The sequence below is a fragment of the Pteropus medius genome, unplaced genomic scaffold (assembly GCF_902729225.1).
Source record: "Pteropus medius unplaced genomic scaffold, Ma_sr-lr_union100, whole genome shotgun sequence".
NCBI lineage: Eukaryota > Metazoa > Chordata > Mammalia > Chiroptera > Pteropodidae > Pteropus > Pteropus medius.
In genome coordinates, this window is record NW_024349797.1 from 20,254,812 (window position 1) to 20,279,954 (window position 25,143).

Here is a 25,143-nt window from a genome sequence, read left to right on the forward strand (position 1 = left end):
CATAATTTAATTTTGTAAAGATTCTATTACCAAGAAAAACGAGGAAACCTGTAGGAAACATTCAACCAAAAATAAGAAAAAGATCAAAAAGATCGACGCGGGAGTGTGAGAGAAGCGAGAGCAATCACAGGGATGCAAATCATAAAACTCAAAAGGGCTGAATTTGGAAGCAGAAAACGGTGAAAAGAATGAATGAACCCGCCAACTTGTTCGATGACAGCAAACGATTCGAAACAAAATCTCAGATAAGCCGATCAAGGATCGAAACCTTTGAAAGCACACATATCTAAATAAAAATATAAGAATCAAAAAAAAAAATAACCAGAAAAACAATGGAAAATAATGGAAAGTAAGAAAATAGTTTGCTTAATGCTACGTAAATACACTTGGAATTCTTGATGAAACGGATGATTTTCTAAGAAATGAGACACGAATGAATTGATTTCATATGGATAGACTATCCGAATAGAAATGGTATCATAGAAGAAATTGAAGACTTTTTTGTTTTTATTTTTTAACGATATACATTTTATTGTTTATTTAATCATTCATTCATTCATTCATTCATTCATTCATTTTAGGTGAGGCAACCTGTAGTTGATCTCACAGACTGCAAGGACTTTGTCAGCTTACAATCCCTTATTTTTTTATTTTTTACGCCTACAGCACCTGGTCTTCCTAGGTGGTCTCCCATCCAAGTACTAACCAGGCCCGATCCTGCTTAGCTTCCGAGATGAGACCGGATCGGGCTAGTTCAGGGTAGCATAGCCTTAGACTGAAGACTTTCTTTAAAAGCTGTTCTTCCAAAAGCCCTGGGCTAAGACGCTTCCACAGGTGAACCTCAGATCTTTAAGAAATGGATTATTTCTATGTTCTTTCACTCCTTGGGAACACAGGGAAAGAAGAGAGGCTTCTAAATTCTTTTTATGAAGCCAGGCTAGCATTGATTTTTAAACCTGACAGAGATGATAAAATAAAACCACAGACCAATCGCACATATGAATATTGATGAAAAATCCTAAATAAAATATTAGCAAATAGATTCCGGCAGCACATTAAAGAGATTTGAAGATGGCAATCAAAGCACGAACTGAACCCCCTTCGCCCTGCACCCGATTCATAGACATGATAGTAAAGCTATTTTTAAAACAAACAAATAGACACACGCACTCAAAAACAAAATGGGGACGCTCGCAGAATGCCCGAGCAGTAAGAAATCCCCGAGAGAAAGCGCACCGGGAGAAAGGCAGCTTAAACGCGGTGGCCCGGACAGGCTCCTTCCCGAAACCCCGCTCACGCGGATGACGGTGAAGTCATATTTCTAAAGACGTGAGTCCACAAGAACAAAGGACACAGGTTAGTTTTACTGTGGTACAGCTAAGCCTCCAAGTCTCATGAGTCAGCACAAAAGGAGTTAATTTCTCACCTGTGAAAAACCCTGTCCGTGATAGTGGAAAACTCCACTCTCAGACCAAGACTCTGAGACCAAGGCTATCAGAGGCTCGGCCATCTTCAACACGTGACTTCTGAGATCGCCCTGGGCATGGACATCTGCTCGCACCCTACTGCCCGTTGCCCAGCCACAGAGCCCCAGCTACCTGCAAGGAAGGCTGGAAACATGTCCCCAGAATGAGGTGCGGTGATTACCTGCTGAGTTCCAGCACACTCCACCTTCTGGTCGGCAAACACCTTTTTCACTTATCATTGCATATATAAAATATTCTCAACCATACTCCCAGGAAATCAGCCCCAAATCCAGTTTGCTCTAGCTAGCCACTGCTTTCGGGCGAGAGTCCAGGATGTGTGGTTGGGGCCCAGCCTTCCCCATCATCAGATTCAGAGGTGGGAAGCTGCAGAGAGCCAGGAAGCACGCTTGTTCACGCCACAGAGGCCCAGAGAGGCAGGGAGGCCACCCCAAAACAGTGAGTCAGACAGGGATAAGCAAGGAGATTAAAAATTGCCACTCAAGAAGAGTTTACAGATTCAAATTTCAAGCCACATGAGCAAAGCTGACATCATAAAAGTTAAATAAATACAACTAAGGGAAGGCGGATTTTTTCCCCTCAGGAAATGTAAATAATTATGCAATCGGGAAAAGACTCCAAATATAGGAATAACTTCTCAAAGATCATATAAGAATGGATAGAATACATAAAGCAAGACAGGAGACCATTTTTTAAAAAACATAGGCAGATATAGATTGATGTCAGGTAGATCTTAAATTAGTTACTAATAGATAAATATTAAATGACATTGTAAAATACAGAATTGCGATCAAAACAATGCATGGGACATGGGACACATGGACGTGGACAGTACACGTACATGGGACACAGAGATTGAACTTGTGAAACAGAATATAAGACTGAGGGGTTTAACCAGAATGCAATGCAGAGCCGCGAAGAGATAGGAAATGTTAATGAGACATTAGAATACTGGGAAGAAAGTTTAAGACTCTCCAATGGGAGTTCAAAAGGAGGAGGATGGAGAGGGCTATTTAAAAGGACAATAGCTGAAAATTTTTCAAATATGAAGAAAGATGTGTCTCAAGATAAAAGGCGTAACCGAATGCAAAGCGATATAAATAAAAGTTTACATTTGAAAATATTGCAGAGAAATGGCAGAATATCACGGATAAAAAGAAATCCTTAAAAGCAAACAGAGAGGAGAGACAGATGACCTCCAAAGGATGATGTGTAGATTGACAGTGGACTTCTCTGTGGAAACGCTCCACGTCAGGAAGTAGAGGTAACGTGATCATCTCAGGCACTTTCTGGTCGGCCTCGACCCGACGTGGCCACATGGAGAAACGCCTGTGATGCTTTGTTGAGCGGAAGTGAAGAGAGGCGTTTACAACGAGGGATATGCTCCATTTTTTAGAATCGCGTAGTCACAGTTCTCCCTCTGGACTAGAGGTGGTGGTCAACTTGGCAGCAAAATGACTGGTCCATTATGAAGAGAAAAATGCATCGAATCCATCGCCTGGCGTTACGCACGAGGAAGACGCTGCTGATTTTGTTTTGTTTACAAATATACAGAGACCTTTGTGGAGAAGCTCATGGTTTTTACCCAGAGAACATCTCTGAAAAGCTTCTTGGCCATGGATGCCAAGGACAGGGTGGTGTTTAGAGGCCTGAGCATCTTTCTCTTCATATTCTGCATCTGCCAGTTTCACATATAGAGCATGAGAAGAAGCCAGGACACAAGAAACTAAAAAGACCACATAGACCTCTGGCTTTTCTCCTTCAGTGCCACTCCTCCTAGTCTCGCCCCTGTCCACAGAAACAACCAAATGCCTCACCAAAATCCTAGCGATATCACCCGTCCCTCCCTTTCCCTCACGATGCACACGGGTCCACAAGCAAGTTCTGTTGACTCTACCGCCAGATACATCTGGGATAAGTTTGCTCGCCCTCCACCTCCGGGGCCACCGGCTCCAGTCGTGCCATCTCTCCACTCACCTGTCCTCGCCGAGGATCAGCTCAACTGCCTGGACACCTGCCCTGTGACTTCTCATCACCGATTTCTCAGCCTAAGTCTTGGCTTCACCAGCTCCTCAGCCTCTGTCACATTTTCTCTGTCACGCCTTTAATGTTTTCTAAGTAACACTTAACTCTTCTTGATTGATGATCATTTGGTTGAGTGATGGATTGTCTGTCATTCCTACTGGAATTTAAGCACAGTAACCTTGGGACCCTTGGCTGTCTTGTTCACTGATAAATTTCCAGAGGCAACACACAGGGTTGGCACATAGTAGGTCTTCAGTAAATTCTTGATGACCAGATGAACAAGCTGAAACGTTCTGTTGACATTCTGGTCATCTCTGCCAGACTGTGAGCCTCTGGAGAATAGAATCAGCATCATGTGCATGTTTGCAACCCTGTTACCTGGAACACACCATTGGGCGTCAATAAAGTGTGTTGGGTTAATGAGAATCGAGGCACACATTCTCACGGTTTTACTCTGTACAGAGGTAGAGTGATAAACAGAAAACCCACCCCCGGGCCCCTCCCTTCGTAAGTAATTATAGAGAATATTTACAAAGAGCTTGTCAGGCACCGTCCCACACCCTCTACACATTCAGCTCATCTAATATTTTCTTGTATACTTTTTTTATTTTACTGAAGTGAGAACACGGCACATGAGATCTATCCTCTTTTAAGTGTGCTGTGCAGTATTGTTATATAGGTGCCCTGTTGTAGCAGGTCAGTTACTTTAACGACCCCGTAAAGCAGGAGCTAACATCGCCTCAAGTTTACAGATAAGAACGCAGAGGCACAGAGGGGTTGAATAAATTACCTAGGGAGGAAGGTTAGAGCTGAGACTGAGTTTAGCCTTTTCTTCGCCAGGGCTCCCGGGGGCTCGTCCACTTCGCCAAGCTGGCCATTCAAACTCAAATTAATTACAAGTAAATACATTTTAAAATCCAGTCCCTGAGGGGCACTAGCCACGTTTCTTTTAATGGCCACATGTGGCCCGCAGCTGCCACATCAAGGAGCACAGAGAGGAACCTCTTCTTTGCCATAGAAAGTTCTCCTCTGCCTTCGAACAGAGATCTTTCAAGGGCGATGATCATATCGCACATTTATGATAATTTTTTGATAAGTTGAAAGGGCCAGCACTAATGATTCGATGGCAGAAACCCCTGATAAATATTGGACATCCATTCCTGGTGCATGGCTTTACCTCCTAGTGGCAAACTGGGATATCTCATTGTTAATAAGCACAGATTTGTATAAATCAAGCTCTCAATCACTGGGTGAGGGGAGGAGGCTTCAGATCTACTGGTCCGGGTATTGCTCACTGCACCACACGCGAGACCCAGCTTCCTTTACTCACCTACTTTACTCTTAACTGGAGATGTTTATTGTGTTCTTTGCTCATATGGATTTTCCCTCAACAGATATATTTGACTAGTGAGTGGATCTGAACTTTCAAAACCCTGGAGAGAAAGCTTGAAGCCAGAATCTATTAGAGATGTTTGCAATACTCAAAGCAAAGTTTTCCAGGACTGTGATTTTATTTTCTTTAATTTTTTTTTTTTTTGGTAGCTGATTTCAAATCCCATAACATTCTGACAGTTTTCCAAGTTAATCAAGGCCTTTGCTTTGCTGGCGAGAGCCAGAGGCATCTGCGACAGTTCAGTACAAGCAACCTATGTGACAGTCCTACTATGTGCCTGCCCTGTGTTAAAAACTGGGCAGTGCAAATTTCCTACTATGTCTCTGGTCTTGTGCTAGGAATCCGGCATTTGGAGGTGTCCCCTGGATATACAGGGGCTTTCAGCTTATGGAAAAGAGGGACATATAAACATCATTCATTCCATCATTCATTCATTTCATCAACATTTTAGAGTACCTACTATCTGCCAGGCTCTGTACTAGGAGTGCACAAAACGGCTCATATTCCTACCTTTGCGGACATTGTAATGGGAAAAATAGTCCATAAATAAATCATATACAAATATATATTGGCATGTGGCAATCAGTAATATTAAGAAAACAGATCAGGCTGTAGGGAACAGTGAGCAGTGTTGGAAAGCAGGGTTGCAGACAGAGTGACAGGACAGCCTCTCTGACCAGGTGACATGAATACGGTGCCAGAGGCAGCCGTGCAGGCACGCAGGGACGAGCCAGAAGCCTCGTGGAGGGAGGACCCGGAGGGAGCAAGGGCCAGGGCATGAGGTCGGAGATGCACGCAGGGCCAAGAGACAGGGTCTCGCAGGCATAGGAAAGACTTCGGGTTTGATCCTGAGGTTTCTGAGCAGTTACGACTTCATCAGACTTGCCTTTTAGAGACACCTCTCTGAACAAAGAACAGACATAGCAAGCATGATGGAGTCAGGGACACAGGCTGGCAGACAACAGTGTCTTGGGCTGAGGGGGTGGGAGCCGACGCCGATTGCCGATGTGAGGGGGAGAGGAACGGGAAGGACTATGGGACGAATCCTGGACGGCATGGATACGCAGAGGCCTCAGACACGTGGCCGGAGGATGCCTGGCTGGGCGGCCAGAGTTGCCAGTTAAATTTGAATTTCTGATAAACAACCTCTTTTTTCTTTGGTATAAGTATGTCTTGTGCAATGCTTGGGGCATACTTAACACAAAAATAGTACTCTTTGTTTGTTCGCCTGATTGGAATATAACCAATCGTTCTGTATTTTACCCTGCAATCTGACTAACCTAGGGCAGGAGAGCAAGTCTGTGGGTCACACCTGGGCTAGGTGACGAAGAACGGGCAGGTCTTGGCCATGAGAGTCAGGAGGAAAACGTCCCCAGTGAAGGGCATCATAGCCACCTTTCTCTGAATTTCTGTGGGAATTCCAGAGGGCAGGACTCGGAAACCTGGAGGGTGGGAACAGCCACATCCAGCCCATGACAGGTGCCTCTGGGTGTCAGAAGTCGAATGAGGGACCAAAGCACTAGAGAGGAGCCTTTAGCTAACTTCCAAGGGGAGTTTCTCCGAAAGCCTGCAGTGTGCTCAGGGATGAGAGGCCAAGGTGCTCACCACGGTTTCCTCCCAGCCTCAAGGTTGGCCTCGTATAACTAGAGTTAAAGCCTGAACGGACAGGATTAAGAGATCTGTTAATAATCATAGTCGCCCACACGCAAACATCCAGAGAGAGTCTGCCATACTTCAAAGGCTGCATTCAAGTTCAAGTTCACACCCAGACCTGTCCTCTTCTACACTGATTACTCCCATCCATCCCCACCGCACCCCCAAAATGGCACCAACAAAGCGAGAAGGGCAGAGCTGTTCATCTGGGCAAATTCCTTGAACAATCGTACAAAAGTAGAAATGTGTCTGCTTTGAGAAGACGAGAGAACGGAAGCCCAGGCCAGCCCTCAAGCGCTGCACCCCAATAGTCCACTGCGACGGGCAGTTTGGAAGACCTTTGAGATGGAGAGAAATAAATGAAACAGCAGTGAAGAAAGCTAGAGAAACGTGCTGCTTTCCGGAGTCTACGCACATAGGTAGCCAAGGATAAGAATGAGAAAACACGCTGCCTCCATGAGATTTTTATTAAGAAGCAGAATAAGATGTTAAGTAATGGCTTATTCGAGTGTACATCCTCGGCTGGGAAACAACCAATGATTTCAGAGAACTATATTATTACTTTGTGTTTGCTTATCTTTTTTCTCTCCTTACCTGATAATCATCTGTAGCTCTATCTGTCTTTTTAAGGACATGTGAGAAAATAGAAAAGGTTACAGACGACAGTCAAAGAATTGCATATTATTACCCGGCTTTGCAGAGCTGACTGTGCAATTGTTTGTTTTTGATGAGATAACAATGAAGATAGAATTGTTCAGAGCAAACGCTGCTCAAATTCCATCAAGCCATAGCTCCCTGCCCCACTCTCCTATACGGCTGTCCCCTCCCTTCCCTGAAGACCCTCAGGACACCAGAGCCACTGCCAGAGGGACGAGCCACAAGTAGGAAGACCCTTTCTCTTGGACCTTCATGCCCACTTGGACCGATGAAACTCCCGTGTTATTGGGATGGCGTTAATTCCTAGTGATGGCACCAGGTTCTTACGTAGCATTCCCCTTCGACCTTACCTTTGCTGGCCCTTCCCGATGAAACAGCCTCGTGCCTATGCCCAATCCACTTGCACTCCTCGAAGGTACCTTTTTTCTGTGATGCTTTCACCTGTCGCCCCAAGCACACTTCATCATGGCTCCACTGTTCCTGGAATGCAACACACTTCACACTTCAGAGGAATGTTTCCCTTCCCTGTTCCCAGGTCAGCTTTCCACTGGCCCATGAGCTCCTCGGGGCAGGCATCATAGTCTGTGCAGTTCTGGGGCATTGTGCCTGGCACAGAGTTACCTCTCCTTGAATTGTTGTCCGATAAGTGAATGAATAATAAAAAAATATGAATCTACCTGGAACAAGTAAGAGTATTTTTTTAGGAGTCCTCCACATGCTGTGTGATAGACCCTCCATCTCATTTCTATAATGCTACTGGATACCTTCGCATTTCAAGAGAAACATGTTGATTCTTTATGATCCAGTTTGCAGCTGAGACATGCATACCACTGACACAATGAAAGGAGCATCTCTGTCTGAGATCGGCTCTCTGTAGTGCCTTCGATCTCACCTGGAAGTTGGTCCTGCCTAGTGAGAGAGACTGTGGGCAATGGAGTCAAACTCAAGAATTCAAACTCAAGCTCTCTCACCACAGTCCTACACAACCATGGGGAAGTAATCTTTCACTTCTGTAAGGCTCAGTTTCTACATCTGTCAAAGAAGAAAAATAAAGATACCAACCTTGTAAAAATGTTGAAAGAATAAGATGAGCTAATACAGGTAAGGCGTAACACATAGCAGCATTAAAAAACCATGTATCGTTATTGGGACCATCTTTTATTTTCATTCATGCAATCTCTCTTTGTTAATCCATCCCTCCAGTAAGCCAGAAGGGTTAGCTTCACACTACACAGTCGTCATCACATGGGGAATGGTTTCCGGAAGCCTGTGGAAAGTCCTCAGGCTCAGTCCAGAGCCTCTTGCCTTAACCCCTCCCACACCTCACTGCCCAGACCAAGCTTCCCGTCTTTGAGGGTCCCAGTTTCACGACTCATCATGCACAATGGCTCCACACTTTCCGGATCTGATGACTTAGCCAGCCGGTGACTGGATTTGACTTTGTGTTTTCATTATTGGTCACAAGTTTGGTCCAGCTGCTCCCTCTACCTATTTTAATGCCACCAAATATTATATTCGTACCCATCCAGGCCCTGAGATCTCACACCAAGAGAGGAATTTAGAGTAGTTCGCTTACATGATTCTTTTCAGATAAATGAGGAAGTACTGGAGAATCCTATAGCTTCTGAGTAGTCTGTAAGCAAGACCAAATCTAGGTAAGCTTTTGAAAGTGATCTTTCATAGTTTATTTATAGTTGGGTTAGTGGAGATGGAGTGTGGTATGTAGCAAACTCTAATTGGACACTCAGTGTTTCCGTTATTCACAGTTGTGTAACAAACTACTTCAAAACTTAGTGGTTTAAGACAACAGCTTATTGTTATTACTACTCATGATTCTGTGGATCAAGAATTTGGAAAATATATATATATAATATACTTAATATAATAATATTATATATTTATAATTATTATATCTCTTTAAGTCTACCAAGGTCCTACCTTCAGAAGTTATAATTAGATTAGCGAGGGGAAAAAAAATCTTAATTCAGATTATACTAATTAACATGCAGAAATGGATTCTGTAGCTTAGTGACAATAAACGTCACCAGTTAACGTGTGTCGATATCCAAATTTGTACATCAGATTATAGAGAGTTGTTCCAGAAACCAACTCTGCATTTTTCAAGGAATCCAGAAAGAATAGGCAATGGAATTATGCTGATTTTTAAATATAATTTTCCAGTAGTTTAAGAAGAATAAGTTTTTCATTTAAAAAGCCAGCAGGATCAGCAGGCAACTAAGCTCTGTTTTAGTTGGAAATCAGTGGGTGGGAATATAAAGCCACATTTTTTTTTTCCTAAATGGAACCAGAGAAGCAGCAGATCTAATAAGTTGTAATCAGCCAAAATTTCTCTTTTTTATTTTATAAATATATAAGTAAAGAGTTAGGGTTTTCTTTTTACATTATTTATTTTTAATCCAACATAACAGTGACAAATCACCTTTTGCTAATCTTAGTTCCCTTTTGCTGCAAAAAATCCTTCACTTGAGGGATGTCAAAAGAACCTTCTCTGAAACTACACAAATCTATGGGAAATCGGGGGTTTGAGAGGCCAAAATGGTCCACGGCCATTTGCACATGAAAGTAAAGGGGTACGGTTTTCTAACAGCATCTTACCTGTTCCCATTCCAAGGGGACTTAGACTCAAGGGCACCCGTTCCCTGGGCTGAGGCTGAGAAAGGCCGTTAGGCCAGGGATGGATCAGATAACTTAAACAGCTGGGAGTGTATTTGGCCAGGGGTGAAGTACAACCAGGGATATGAGAAAGGCAGCTGGGGCTCGGGGCCGGAAGTCAGCATCACCTGGTGGCAGTGGAGAAAGGGCTAGAGCGGGTCCTGATGCTTAAGCTCTTCACCGGCCACTATCCTCGAACCAACGACTGGACCAGTTTCTTCACCTACAAAGTAGGGCTTATGATGCCTGCTCAGCCATTTGACAATCAAGTGACGCAAATGCATACGAAGGGCTCGGTTGAATACCTGGCCTGCAGGGGTGTCCAGTAAATGGTCCAAGAGGCAATGGCAGGTCTAAACTCGTTTAATGAACTAATAGCTCAAGATCCAGCTAACTGCCTAGCCAAGGCAGGAAGTAAAAGCAACCCGGGCACATTTCTGGGGCATCCTATACACACTGTTGCTTGGTAGGGGTGGTTGTCACCCTCAACCTAATGATAGCATCAAACACGAATGTACCTTCTTTTACGCCACAGATCTATCCAATAGCTTGCGTGCGTGTGCATTTTCACGTGTGTACGTGTGTGCGCATGCGCATGTGTGTGGCAGCGGAACTATTTAACAAATTTTACCATAGATTCACTAAGGCGGTTTGCAACAAAAACACTGAAGTGAATCCTTTCGTAAAGAAAAGAATCTTCTGGTCAAGTAGTTAATCAGAGCATACTTTTTCTGTTGTATCCCTTTGATTGCTGTGTTCATTTTTACTACAAGGTAGTATTAAAGGTGTGGACAATAGTGTCAGAATATCAGGGAGAAAATTCTGGGTCTTCAACGTACTTAGGCAAATGACTCAACCACCCCATGCCTCAGTTTTCTGGTTTCCGGTTGAGGATGATGTCAGCTCCTACCTTACCATGTTTTGTTAGGATTAAATGAGATTATGCACGTGGAGCACCCAAGATAATACTTGGCATATTGCTTCAGTGCACAATAAATGTCAGCTACTTGATTCTATTTTTGTTATTATTCTAGTACTGCCATTATTTACCTTTTTGGCCTGGAAGTCTTATGAGCAGCCTTGACAGTCCTCATATTAACACCCTTCCTAAAATTTATCACCAACCCTGTAGATTCTACAACCATGCTGTGTCGGAGGCTGCTCTTCCTCCTTGTCCCACACTGTCCCTGTCCTGGTTCAGGTTGTCACTATTGCGTGTTGCATTTTCACTAATAGCCCCATGTGACTTCTGTATCACCATCTATGCTTCAACTGTAGGGAATCCCACAAGCCATCCAGAGCTGTCTGTGTAAACCTTCTGCACTTCCCCAAGGCCAACCCTGATCTGGACCCATCTTGCCTATTGCCTCATCTCAATGTCCCTCCTAGGGTCCCCAAAGCCATTTTCACAGGTCTTCTCACCACTATCCAAAGAGGCCATACTCTTTCTGGTCACTCATGTAATTTGCTTTGTACTTTAAGAGATAAATGATTTACATCTATCACACCAATCCTACTGAGACGGTGGGGACTGGCAGCTCTTTTCGTTCTGTATTTCAACCTGCTTAGCGAAGCTTTGCTCTTAGTGGGTTCATAATACATACACATTAAAAGGATCAATGAGAAAATCCAGGTAACTCTAGAGGACAAACATTTTGTTGCAAATTCTAGAACATTCTCTGAGTTGAAAGTTACTCATCCAAGAATCTCCCAGGGAGAGATATGCAAGCCTCACTCCTTAAGTTGTCTATAATTAGACTATGACAAATAGGTTCAGAGCATGTCACAGAGAGTAATCTCTTTGTGAGCAGAAGTTTTCTTGTCCTTGAGGTACTTTCTGTGTCACTCTAATCTTATATTCTAAAATCTTGGAGGTATTTCTGTCAAACGTGGGCAACTCTTAATTTCCTCTGCCGTGGGTGGACAGTAGAAATGTGAGCAACCCCAAACATCAGAAAAACCCACAATTATACGTGTTTGGCTATTTGACAATTTAGTCGTGTTCAGCGTGATCAGTATACCTTTATTGAGTGCCTACTATGTGCAAAGTGCAAAGCTAAAAAAGTAAGAATGGAGATGGGCAGATACAAATGCAATAATTATCCAGTGTGACCAGACTACGTGGTGCACTAGTAGGTATGCGTGGGGAATGCCACTGAAAAGCTAAGTTAAGGTAGGATGATAGAAAGGCTTAAATGAAACTGAGGAATTATGGGCTGCTAACGGGGCGTCCGTGGGTCCCATTTCTCTTGGCAGACAGGTGCAAGCATCATACCCTTGTAGTGTGACTTCTGTCTTGTTGTATCAACAAGACTCGTGGCTTCAAATAAATCAAGTTCAGGTTCTACTCTCCCTCTGTCCTGAGATGGAATGTTCCCAAGGCCGGTGGCTTCCCCAGCTCCATTCTCAAGAGAAAAGCCTGGGAACTGAGGGCATGGACTTGGACTCCTGGGTTCTGAGAAACAACCCTCCAGCGGTGGAAGCCCAGGAGCTCCCAGGAGAGCTAGAGTGAGAAGCATCGGGGAGCTGCAGGTACCTGGGACAGTCATGAGGACAGCGCGCCTGGAAGCGGGTCTCGATCTGTAGCAACAGACAGGGGTTCAAATTGCGATTGTCATTTATTTGCCTTGTCACTTTGGATGCATAATTAACGTTTTAATCACTCATCTGTCAAGTGGAAAAAGATGAACGTTTCTGGCTGAATGGAAACCTTTCTCTTTTTTTCCCCCAAAATAACAGTGTCTTAAAAGAAACCAGACTCACTTCCTCAATAATCAATTGTTGACATTTTTTTCTAAAGAAGCTAAATCTGGACTTGGGACCTACGACCACAATCTATGGCGAGCACATGATAGCAGTTCCAGGACCAAGGGGCTCCTTTGGGGACACAGTCGGGGCAGCTTTCGACCTGGAATGACTGTGCATTATGACAATGTTCTTTCTTAACCCCTTTCCTTTGCATCTTACAGAATAAATCGAGGGTGCTGGCCAGGGCTATCATCAAGGGATTCTGTGAGGTTTAAAATTAGATCACAGGACTGATAAATGTGCAATTGTTTGATAATCTATAAAGTCCTGCACATCATGGGTTTAGTAATATTAATAATATTATTATTAATATTAATATTTAATAATATTTAGTAATATTATTAGGAGTTCAGTCCAATGGGGAGCATGTAACGGTGACCCATCCTGTCCTATTTTCTTATCTATATATTTATGTAAATTTATTTACTTATATCTTATATATTGCTGGAGAGGTTTTTAGGCAGTTTAAAACAAATATAACTATAATATGTTAAAAATAATAAAGTGAAATTTAAAACAGGGATAAGAAAAAGGCAAATGCCATATTTATGGCAGAAGAACGAATATGATTTCTGGGCCGTAAGCTCCTGGCAGCCAAGGCAGAGAGGAGAGCAGGAATAATACATCATTCTTGTTATCAGAACAGAAGAAGCCACCGGTGCTTCAGGAGAAGTGACTGTGTTCTTGATGCTAAATATTATTAAGAATGTTTCTAGGGTTTCCCGGGTCCGAGGTAAAATCCAGGAGCCGGAGAAGCAGCTGACTCTGGCTGGGCTGCCCAGCAGGAGAACGGGCACTGCCTGTGGCCAGAAGGCATCCTGCTGGGGTCATCGTGGCACCCACTGCGTTCATTTGCACCTGCGGGCGCCCCGTAAATATCTGTCCAATGAGGAGAGCCAAGGACAATAGGAATAGACCAGTAGGAAAATAAAACCAAAGAACTAGTTAACTCAGAAAGTCAACCAAGCCCGGGACGTCTGCTGCTTCAGTGAGTCTGGTCGTTTGAGAATGCGATATGCACAAGCTTTAGGCTGAAGCGTTCTCTGCCTTTCCCGCGCTACAATCTTTGTCTAAACAGTGCTGAGCAATATTCTGGAATATTCGAGCACCTTAATGCTTTCCCAGCAGACACTGATATCAGTAAACTCTCAGAGCGGGAGGTGACACAAGTCTTCCTCCCAGATGACAAATCCGGGCTGACTTTTTGAATACAGAATTGAAAACTCTCAAAGCACTTAGCTGACACTGGGTCTTAATTAACTGAGTTTTGTCAAAGTATTTTCTGCAACTTGATGGTGCATCAGCTTGATCCTGAAGTAGCAGAGATAAATAAGCAATGATAGCTAACAGTTAAGAACCCAAGTACTGTTTCTTTAACAAACTAGGAAACCTGGTTCTGCTGCATATCAGTCCACATAAGCATCAGGGATCTGGATAAATAAACCCTTTCTTCTTCTTCGCTCTCAGCCCCTCCCTGTCCATTGTCTCCACCTCATCCCAGGTGCCTCTTTGCTCTCTCCCCAAATCTCCCTCCACCATCCCCTTCTCTTGCCTCTTTCTCTCTTCCTTTTTCTCTTCCTCTCTCTCTTCTCCCTCTCCCTCCATTCTCTCTCTCAAAACACTGAGGATATGTGCTTTACCCTCAGTGTTTTAAACATTTTGTTGGTTTGTCTAGGAATGGGTCATTTTCCATTCATTCTGCTCTTTACTGGAAAAGCTTATTCGATCCGAGGACTCACGTATCCTTTCAGCTCTGGTGGGGCAGGGGGGTCTTTTATTATGTCTTTGATAATTACATTCCCATCTATTTTTTTCCTTTTCCCTTAATAGATCATATATTGGGTGTGGTAGGCAGAAGAATGGTCCCCCAAAAATGTACACACGCTAATGTCCAGAACTTGTGACCCACAGCTGTCAGTGGAAGAGGGGAGCTCAGACATCACCCCATTAGTGTTGCAAACAAGTTCTCAAGAGAAGGGAACCACCAAGGGGATAAGTATTTCGTGAGCAACTACTAGCTCCTCTGCATACCTGTCAGACCATATGTCGCACGTGGCTACGTATTGCTGAATCTTTAGGCGCCAGACTCTGAATTTCATTTAGCATTTAATTAACTGGAAGATACCAAGAACTCCACGGCAGTCTCCTGATTGCAATCTGTGGATGGATGGGCGTTTTTATCTGAAAATGATGACCAGCTTATCTTCTGTCCTGCAGCTATCACACATGATATGTATCTCTCGTTATCACAGCCAATCAAACACAGAAAGTTTATTAAGATTCTATCATTCGAAGTTATCACCCATGATAGGATTTTTCATCTGAATGTGCCTCTGTGCAGTACCGTATTTTGTCTAAGAGACCCTCAGGGAGAGTCAGAGAGGGAAAGTTATCGTTTAGGAGCATGCAGTGAATGTGCAGCCAATGACCAAGTGATTTAAGGAGCGTGGCCTCCAGACAGCTCCAATGACTGGATCACTTAAAAAGAATCGCTTAACTCCCCTTTTAAAAAAAATGAATTGTCATGGGTATAGGATAACATAAACAGAGGAAGAAATAAAAGTGATCCTGACGTAAGAAAGAAAAAAGCTATTGCTCAAGTGAATAACTGGGAAGGAGAGCCACATGGCTCTGTAGTTTGCTTCCTAGAAGTGGAGCTTCCTAGAAGCCATAGAAAAAGAGAATTGTGATCAATTCTGAGATTTGGAGGACCCATGAAATACCACAATCCATTGTTTATGAGAAGCCCGCTTTTCTTTAGGTCACTTATGGACAAATTTGGAGAAGAACCCACTCACTCAAACACTCTGGTGTTAATTCATACAACCAACAATACAACCAACAAATATCTCTTGACTTCTCACTTATGCAAGCCGTCGTGTTGGTGCTGAGTTTTCAATACTAAATCAAACTTCCCTGCTCTCTGGGTGTGGACAAGCCTTCTTAGGTGACAAGCAGGCAGTGAGACAATCACAGTAAAATTGAGGGGGCTTCCATGGAGATTCACAAAGCATCCACCGAGATTCCAGGTGCTAGGCTGATATCCTGAGCTTTGTACAACTGAAGAAGAACTCATGGACAAGACAGAGATTTAAATGAGAGACATTCATGTAAGAGGTCTTTCTGATGACCTACAATGAAGGCAGGCACTGAGATGAGAAACAATTATACATCATAATTGGTATCCCTCTGAGAGGTCATTGATCAGTGTTGGTCTCCCTTCCCAGGCTCAAGTCTCCTATTGATCGCTTCTGGCTTTCGCTCTCCAACATCCCTCTCTCAGCACAGGCTCTGGTATGTGATGGGTCGTGAATGAACAGGTCCTCAACGACAGAAGGGAGGAAGGAGAGGTGTGCTAACAAACGCCTTGGTGATGCGGAGTTGTGGTGGATGTCTTGGTATTGGACAACCAGGGTTACCTCTTTACCTTAAGACTTCACCTGAATAAATTGGTGAAACAGACTTGTTCCTCCAAGGCTGTTCGGAGGACCACACAGAGGACTTATCAATTTTCAGAGATCCCCAGAGTTTACAAGACTCTGTCACATTCTTGATTTTCTTTGATGCCCACAAACACCTGGTAGGGGAAGTACCAGCCCCTTAGGATATGAGACTGGAGATGAGTCTGGGTGAATAATTCCACGTGATGTTGTCGTTGGGGTACATGTTTCCGTCTCTCCCACCTGCACTGTGAGCTCTCTGAGCCAGAGACGGCATCTACATTTTCATAGAAAATTCCAAAAACTTTAGGAGGAATCAGAGTTGCACCACCTGGGAGCTGTGTGGGCCTAGAGCAAATAAATAATTAAAACTCTCTGCATTTGAAATCCTTCCTCAGTCGCATGGAGAAAGAAAGAAATTTGTCTGTGTGCAACTCAATCGTGCTGCGAACCTAGTGTCCCCAAACCCACCTTTTTGCCCACTCTCCACCTGTCAAACTGTCCTTGCTAATGCGGGGGCAGCTCTGAAGGACTCTGTTCTCTCCACCTTCATTCACTTCTCCTCATTCCCAGAAAAGTAGGGAGTGTGAGCCTCCCAGAGAACGTTCCATCTTCAGCCTTTCGCATCTCTCCAGGGCCCCCAGGCTGCCATCTTTCCTCATCATCCGCTTTGTTTTCCTGGGTTTTACCTAGTTTGGGGACCTAGCTCCCTAATTTTCCTACGCTCCCTTTCTAGAGCCGTGGGGGCCACTTCGAACGCCTCTGGCTCTGCCTCCTGGCTCCATAACTCTTCGCTATTACCTCGACTGTCTGACAACAACGTCGCCTCAGAACTCATTAACTCACTTCCCCGTTAATTCATTAGCACTCAGGAGCCCCGGCGACGATCTTTGTCTTCCTCCCGCAGTCTCTGCCCTCACGAATTTTATTTCTGAGGTTTCTCTCACATTCCGTTTATTGTGACATCATTTAGGAAGATCTCCCTCGACAGCAGAGAAGTCAAGAATAACTATAGATCATTTTAAATTGCTCTGGTTGGTAACTCTACATTTTAAGAATATCAAAAAAAAAGGGGGGGTCTGATGACAGGGCTACAAGTGGATAAAGAGCTGACAGGATAATTGCGTTAGCAGATGCTCCCGTACACCAGCTAACTGCTATCCGGGTCTATTTGAAGCAACGGGTGTCAGGTCAGTAATTAGACTCTTGCAGACAAACTGGAAGTGCCATCTGATCTCTTCTGAAAACCCCATCACTCCCATTTATGCCAAGTTCAATACGAAACACATCGACATCATCCTTTTCCCGCAAGGCTGCCAAAAGTTCCCAGGGACATCTCCCCCCTCGCTCCCACACGAGTTAATGAAGTCAGTGCTTCCCCCGCATGCCAGAGAGCCGGCTCCCACGACGGCAGTACGCTGGCGCCCGTCAATAACAAACACACCCAACAGCAACTTAGACTCTGCTTTTTGAGTGTTCTCTTCTCCCCGTAGGCTGGCTGACATATTCGCACTTGGGGCTTCTTTGTGTTAATTTTTTGTTTGGTGTAGTCAGCTCCTTAGAACAGCACAAAGGTCACCAGAGCCTAGGGAACTGGCTCTAAGCCCCAGATGAGTCATTAAGTGGCTACGGGGCATTGGTTGAGATCTGATTCCAGCTGAATTGACCCAGGAAGGGGGTCTACAGGGAAGGAATGGGAGGAACATGGGGCCAAACTAAGCCATGGGACAGTGGTGTCCCGGAGGGGGTGTCCTGTCTATCATTTAGGGTTAAGAGTCATTAAGGAACAGCAACAACATGTGATGGCTCAGGTGAACCATCTCTGTTAGGGGGACGATGTCGAACTCCAATCTGAAAGTAGCAAGAGTGAACACTGGTTTTTGAAAGTGTTTGAGGGCAGTCGTCTTTGAAGAGGTCCATCGGTTTGCTTCCGGGCTGGCTGCCAGGCCAAGAGAAATCAGAAACGAGACATCGGACCAGGATGGCCGAGGGGCAGGGGAGAATTCTTGGACATCTGTTGGTTTTGCCCACCCAAAGCAGACTACCCTTTTACTAATAACAAGCATCTGGTTCTCTTTTAGGAAAATTCACTCTTCCACTCTCAGTCTGTGTGGTCGGATGAGGATGACTTGCCCTCCTCCCACATGCCGAGGGCGGGGGTGTGGTCCCGACTCTGGTCCCACAGAGAAAGCACTGGAATTACCAGAGAAAGGATGCTTTCTTTCTGATAAGATTGCTGAGCTCGCTTCTGGTAGGTGGGGTAGAGGGAGTTCACCATCAGGAGAGAGACCGCTTAAAAACAGAGCCAACACAGGGGAAGAGGGAGAGAGACCAAGCCCGAGCGACATCATGCTGCTCCTGGACACAGTCATGCCTAAAACAAGGAGCACTGTTGGATCTCCTAGTTACAAAATGCAATAAACCTCCTTGCATTTGGTTTAAGCCAGTTTCAGTTGGATTTCGTTCATAGAATAATCATAAATAATAGAGTGGGGTAGAGATTGGCCCTAGAGGAATCAGGTACAGGTCAGCCCTGTACAAAAGGGTCCCTTGAACTGGGACCTATTTAGCTGTCATAGCTGAAGATGGACGTGAGTGCCAGAACAAAGCGGAAACCCGGTTATCCAAACTAGGACGAAAAGCATGTCGTGAGGGGAGTTGATTCTGAACCCTGGCATCAGGGTCTTTAAACGTCTCTCACGCCAATCAAGGCAGAATGAGTCCCCTGGTTGGAGCTGGGAGCCCAGTCATGAGGAGACACACGCTGGTTTCCATAGTAACGTAGACCCAGGAATTTGGGCAACCCATTCTTTCCCTTGGTTCTTGGTTTCCACAGTCATGAAAGGAAGAGGTTGGATCATTTGTTCTCTCGATGCCCCTTCAGCTCCTGAAAACTATAATCTCCGTCTCCCGTCGAGCCCCAGTGTGTAGCAGCAGTGAAGCCAGACGCTGTGATGCCCAGGATGGCTGTCAGAGTCTCAGAACGATGCTTCCTGTGACTTGGGGGCAAAGAGTCTGGTTTCCATTCCCATTACAGAGAATCTTCCATGTTTCTCTCACTTCTCAATTGATCTTCCACACAGCTGTCTGAGAGAGGCTCCCAAAACACCCATGACAGTTTATTGTTTCTCTGGCTAAAATTTTTTAGTAGCTAAAAAATACATCAAGTCCCTGTGAAGACCACCCTTGGCCAAAAACAACATTTGGAGGATATGAAGTTGGAACATCCTGTCCACTGAAAATTAAATTTTATGGAACTCTCATTATAATGCCTATTTACATTCTTTAAAACAAAGATATAAGTGACATCTATAAATGTTGTATAATTTGGTTTTATGTGGTGTGAATTTTATTATTCTCTTTTTGTTTAATGTTTTTATAAAATTATTAGAGAAGCAACAGACATGGAAGGATAGCATGTGTGTTACGAGTATGTGTTAAGATGTGGGTATAAATGCACAATGTCCTCTGACTTATGATAATAGAGCATCGTTGCCTATAGAGAATACGTTTTGTTAGTTCAAATTTTTAAGTCTTGAGAGGTTACGTAGCTTCTTGATCATTGGAAAGTCAAAGTTCAGATATATCAAAGCAGATCTTAATGTCAGGAGACCTCTGGTCCTAAAGGTGGCCTCCCACAGAACTGCTCTTGGGGTGAAACCCTGAGAACTATGGGCAAGCCTTGCATGGAGAAACCCCAGCCCACATTTAAGAGCCCCCAGAAACACAGGTTCCCACTCCCAAACACTCTTTAAAAATGAGGCTATTTTTCTAAGACTTTTCCATAAACGTTTATTTCTCATGATACCCTCTAGAAAATATGCTCTAGACAATTAAATTTTTGCCAGTCTCCGAGCTGGATACTGAGGAGGCAAGGAGAGGCTTTTCAGAGAAGTTGGAAATGCAAGGAATACCTTAGGAAGACAGAAGCACACATACGCAAGTGTGCAGTGAGAGATACCCACAGAGTATCAGGGGAGGCCAAGTCGAAGGTATAATTCTGGGATGAGGGAGTAGGAGTTTTCAGTGGAAGAATGAGCCAACCAAGTGTTTAAGAATGGCCCAATGCAACTTGCTGCACTGAATCTAAGCAAAAGATTTTCTCAATATTCTTACTAGTTTCCATGATTGAGGCGACTAGTCACCAGTGTGAATGTTTCTGATGAGCATGTGGAAACAGTCACTTCTAAGTTTCATTAAAAAAAATTGTTTAAGACACTTTTAAAATCTAAAACACTTTTATTTTTCAGAAAATACAAAAGATTAAAGGACTATACAGCAACAACATCCTTCACCATGGCCAAGTGAGCCGTAGACCACTGTGGGAAGAGACCTGTGAATCCACTGAAAGGATGGGGATTAAGACCCAGGAGGGAGTTGGGGAGGCGGTTCATTTGCTTCTCCTAACCAGGTGATGAATTATCCCTTCAGCCCCAGCTGGACACAGCAAGAGGAGGAGAGGGATTGGGAGGTGTACTTGAGCAGGTAGGAGAATTGGGAGGTTAAGACAGTGTACAGATTTTCAACGTAGTCACTCGCATTGTTTGATCTGCAATGTCTGAGTGAGCTATAGGATGCTATGGTCAAAGATCAAGTTTACAAAGTTTTTAAAGTTGGTTCTGTTCAACCCAGTGAAGAATGTATTGATGGAGGTGGGACCGAATTCTTGAGCCAGTTAACAACAGCTGTAGATGTCCAAAGAAAAGATCCCCTTTCTTATGCAAGCTCCTCTTAATAATCCCCATGAGAAACTGGTTAATGAACAATGCCCAGAAGTCACCTGATTTCAGAAGAAACACAATGAGACAATTAACATAGACACTGAAACCAAACACAATGAAAAGTGCACAAAGTAAAGGGAATTCCTAGGGTTTGCTGTAGATCTGTTATTTTTAGACTTCACATATAGCATAGAGAAGAAAGAAGGGGGAGGGCATGGAGTTAACACATGATCTGGAATGCAAGCTCAATGGTTTATCATTTAGTTTCCTGATCTTTTATATTCTTGGTTTCTTCTTTCCTCTTAGGTAAAATGGGGTTAACAAGCCTCTCTTTACGGGGTTGTCATTTGAATCCGAGTTGAAATAAGAGAGCCCCTCGCCAAGTGCCTGGACCAGAGTTGGCATTCGATCATGAGTAGTCGATATTTTCATTGTCATGCTCAAGTTCTTCTTGTCAAAAGTCGAACCACAGAGTAAATATTGACCCTCTAATCCTTTGACTTTTAGCCTGAATTCTTAAGCTAAATTGTCATCCGTTTCACCAACTAACATGTGGTGACATAAAGGCCCGGGACTTTCATATCTTTCGATCTGAGAGTCACAGAAATTGTTTCCTTGAAAATGGTAGAGAAGATAAATTTTTGCTCTACTCTCAAATATCAAACCCTACCAAAAAATAGTAATCTTTAAAAAAAAAAAACAATAAGCGAGAATAAAAGAGAAAATATATCATCCTCAAATGATACTAGGGAATTAGCACTTCAAACCGTAAACGATGGAACACACCTGCCAAATACCATCTGGTCTAAACCTAGGTGGTAGAGGGTGCTGAGCAAAGATACTCTACCTTTGATCTCAAGCAGAGTACATTGTCTCTAAAATGTCAACTTTCTGAGCAGAGTCTTCAACGGTTATTTAATTAAGGATCTAAGGTTGTGTACGAGATATAGAAGAGGTGAGTAATGCCTTTTTAGAGATCCCATCCAGGAACATGGATTGCCTAAGAGTGAGCTCCAAGAATAATCATGGTCATTGCTTTCTAGCTGATGAACACAGCCGGGGGTCAAGTGGGATGCCAAGAGGAAAAGGAGGCAGAAAATTCAAGATTGTAGCACGGAGAATCTGTGCCTTTGTGGCCTGGCAGTTAGCCACAGCTATACCCTGAATGTTGAAAACTGAGAAAATACATCTCCCAGGATAAAAGAGATAATAGATCTCATGAGCAGAATGAAAGACTCCGTTTGCCCAGAACTGAGGCTTCAGTCTGTCCCAGCTCACTTTTACCTGGTTCTTCTTCATACCATTTATAGGTACCCTGAAAAAATGTTAATAATGCCAAAAAGAAAAAAGAAAAAGAGATATAAATAAAAGATATGTATGTATATCTATATTTCAGAATTACCCATGTTGATGGGAAAAGAGCTTAGAAAAATAATTCTACATAGTTTTGAGGGAATTTTTCTCTATGTAAATGAATTACAGGAAGCCTTACAATGGTTCAAAAAAGAGATTATCAGTCATAAAAAGAACTGTTAATCTAGAAGAGAAAGAAACAAAAAAGAAAATGATATTAGGGATGAAAGCCATTTTAAAAGCAAAAGAAAATCAGATAAACACAATTGATTTTTTAAATATTTGAAGTATAAACTTGAAGACGTCATACACAATAAAATGGAAAAGAAAAGCAACAAAAAATGTATAGCTAGGTTAATACATGTAAAAAAGCTAAATAAAAGCCAACGTATGTATAATTGGCACTTCCGAAGAAAATAACAACCAAAAAACCTATGCAATGACATCTTAAAAGTAAATTTTCTTACATGAACACTAACATCTACAGAGTAATAACTTGTATCTCAAGGAAAAAATAGTAAAACATTCTCAGCTTTAAACAAAATCCCAGGGAAATGACTGACCCTCGAGAGTAAAGAAAAGATCATGAAGACATCTAAACAATATTCGATGCCAGAAGAGAATTGACTACTAAGAGCAAATTTTTTGAAGGAAACAATGTAATTTCCAAATTGCATACAAAATCACATTGGTCTTCCACCATAAAGTAATAGATAGTATGGATGATATAATAACTAAGGGACTATAGCAGCCATCAGTCATTTTTTTAAAAATCTACTGGACCACAAACTCAGTCAACAATACTAGGGATAAAATTAATGAACTCAGGAATAGAGAAGCTAGATTAAGACTAGTAGTGGTCGTTGAGTCCACTCAAACAGACCATTCAAAAGTAAGATCAAACAGCTATAAAAAGTATGATTAAAGAACATATACTTAATGAGATAAATGTAAAAAAAAAAAGTTTTAACTGTAAAAGTGACATAACAAAGATAAAATTCAAATGTAAAAATAATATAACTCACAAAAATCGGGGACTAGAAGGAATAGTAGCACAGACACGCTAACTTTTTCATCAATAGATACTCTTTAAAGTTGAGATGTTCTAAAAAATGTCTTCAAGTTTTTCCATAATTCTTATTTGTAATGAAGAAATATTTATCTAAAGATCAAGGTGTTCTTTACTTCCTTGTTGCTGTTGTAATTAAGTTATAATGCATTGATTTTTATTAAAATCATAATTATAATTTTTCTAGAACGACCTATTGTTTTTCACTAAATTTCAGTTTGTTTCTATTATGTATGTAAAGGTCCCCAGAATAATTACAAAACTTTGACAATTTTACTTCTGAGTGATTTAAAATTAGGATGTTTTTAACGTTTTCACTTTTCTTAATTGCTTGCATTTTTTCATAATTATCAGGATTTTGAATAAAAGAATAATAGCTTTTCTCTATAACAAAATTTAGCATCAAAGAAGAGCCAGCGAGAAAAGTGAGTACGACCACTGACTGACCACAATCCCACAGTGTCTTGGGCCCAAGATACATCGAGCTTCCTAAGTGATCATCTAACGCTCTACTTGCACTGGTGGGTCAATAACAATTCTCCCCATGTCACTCTTCATTGAGCTATGGTGCCACCTGGAGCTCCAGGCCATTGGGAAGAGGGCCTGGCAAAGGACCTTCCTGAGACAGAGGCCACTCCTCCTAGATTCTGTCCAGGGCCTCCCGTTGCACTTGGAGTAAACCTCGAAGTCCTCACCATGCCTCACAGGGCCTTGTGACATCCATCCCCAAGCGACTCACTGCCCCCGGCCACCACCAGTATTATCGCCTGTTCCCGGGTGCTCCGAGCTTCCTCCCAGCTTAGGTCCTCGGCTTTGCTTTTGACTGGAATGCTCCAGACGTTAGCTCTTCATCTCAGGAACACCTCTCTGGTTACCCACTCCATCCCCCCCTGAAAGCCTTATCACTCGCCGTAATCAGAAACCAACTCATTCATTCATTCCTTTATTTGTTTCTTGTCCCTCCCCCCCACCCACCCACACACACACTGAGTTTCAGGAGACCAAGGCCACCGTCCGGCGTGTTCACTGTGTATCTCCAGGGCCTAGAGCTACTCCTGGCAGATAGTAAGCCTGTGGAACCAAGACCGATTTCATGGGCATCTGATCTGTGCAGCTGCGGATGGCCCTGCACTTGAATTAATGCTCTGCTTTGCTGTCTTGAGATTCTTAATAATGTTTGGAGAAAGCGTTTCATGTTCGCATTGTGCATCAGCCCCTCACAAACTATGTAGTCGGTGGAATGAACAAATGAATGAATGACTGCTACCACCATGCGGTCGCTTCAGCCTCCAAGCCCCAGCTTCCTGCAAGGTAGCGAGGGCAGCCCCTCCCCCGCCTGACTCACAGTGCATCCTAGGATCACAGCGGAGAGTGTGGCGAATTATTTCTAATTCAAAAGCCCTTTGCTTATATCATTTCTTCTGTTTGGAATGCCCACCCTGTTGTCCGCCTCGCCTTATTTCCTGCTCTGAAAAGCGCTCCCTCCCCCAAGGGGACCGGTGGGCCCTCCTCTAAACGTCCTGTCATAGTGCTGTTCTCCTGCGAGGCAGGGACTGTCACTTCATCTCACAAACCTCTCCTGCTTTTCCTCTCTGCCAGGGCCCATGATTGACACCTGGGATCCAGAGGTATCTGAGGCTTCATCCGGAGAGGACGGGCAGACAAGTCACCCATTTCTATGAGCCCACAGACGGTGCTCCTTAATTGTTTGTGAAACGAATGAATAACTCAGGGTTAGGATTAGGGCTTGAAGGACCTACTGTTTTACCAAGTCTCTGCCACGAATGTGCAACATGACCTCAGATAAGTCATCGTTCCTCTCACGTGAGCAGCATCTCCTCCTGCAAAGTGAGAGAAGAAAATGGCC

The 25,143-nt window shown here is 43.4% G+C and overlaps 1 pseudogene; it reads right to left on the reverse strand.

Annotated features, from left to right (window-relative positions):
- Positions 1–657: 657 nt before the first annotated feature.
- Positions 658–776, reverse strand: LOC120619927 (uncharacterized; annotated as a pseudogene).
- Between the last annotated feature and the right edge of the window lie 24,367 nt (positions 777–25,143).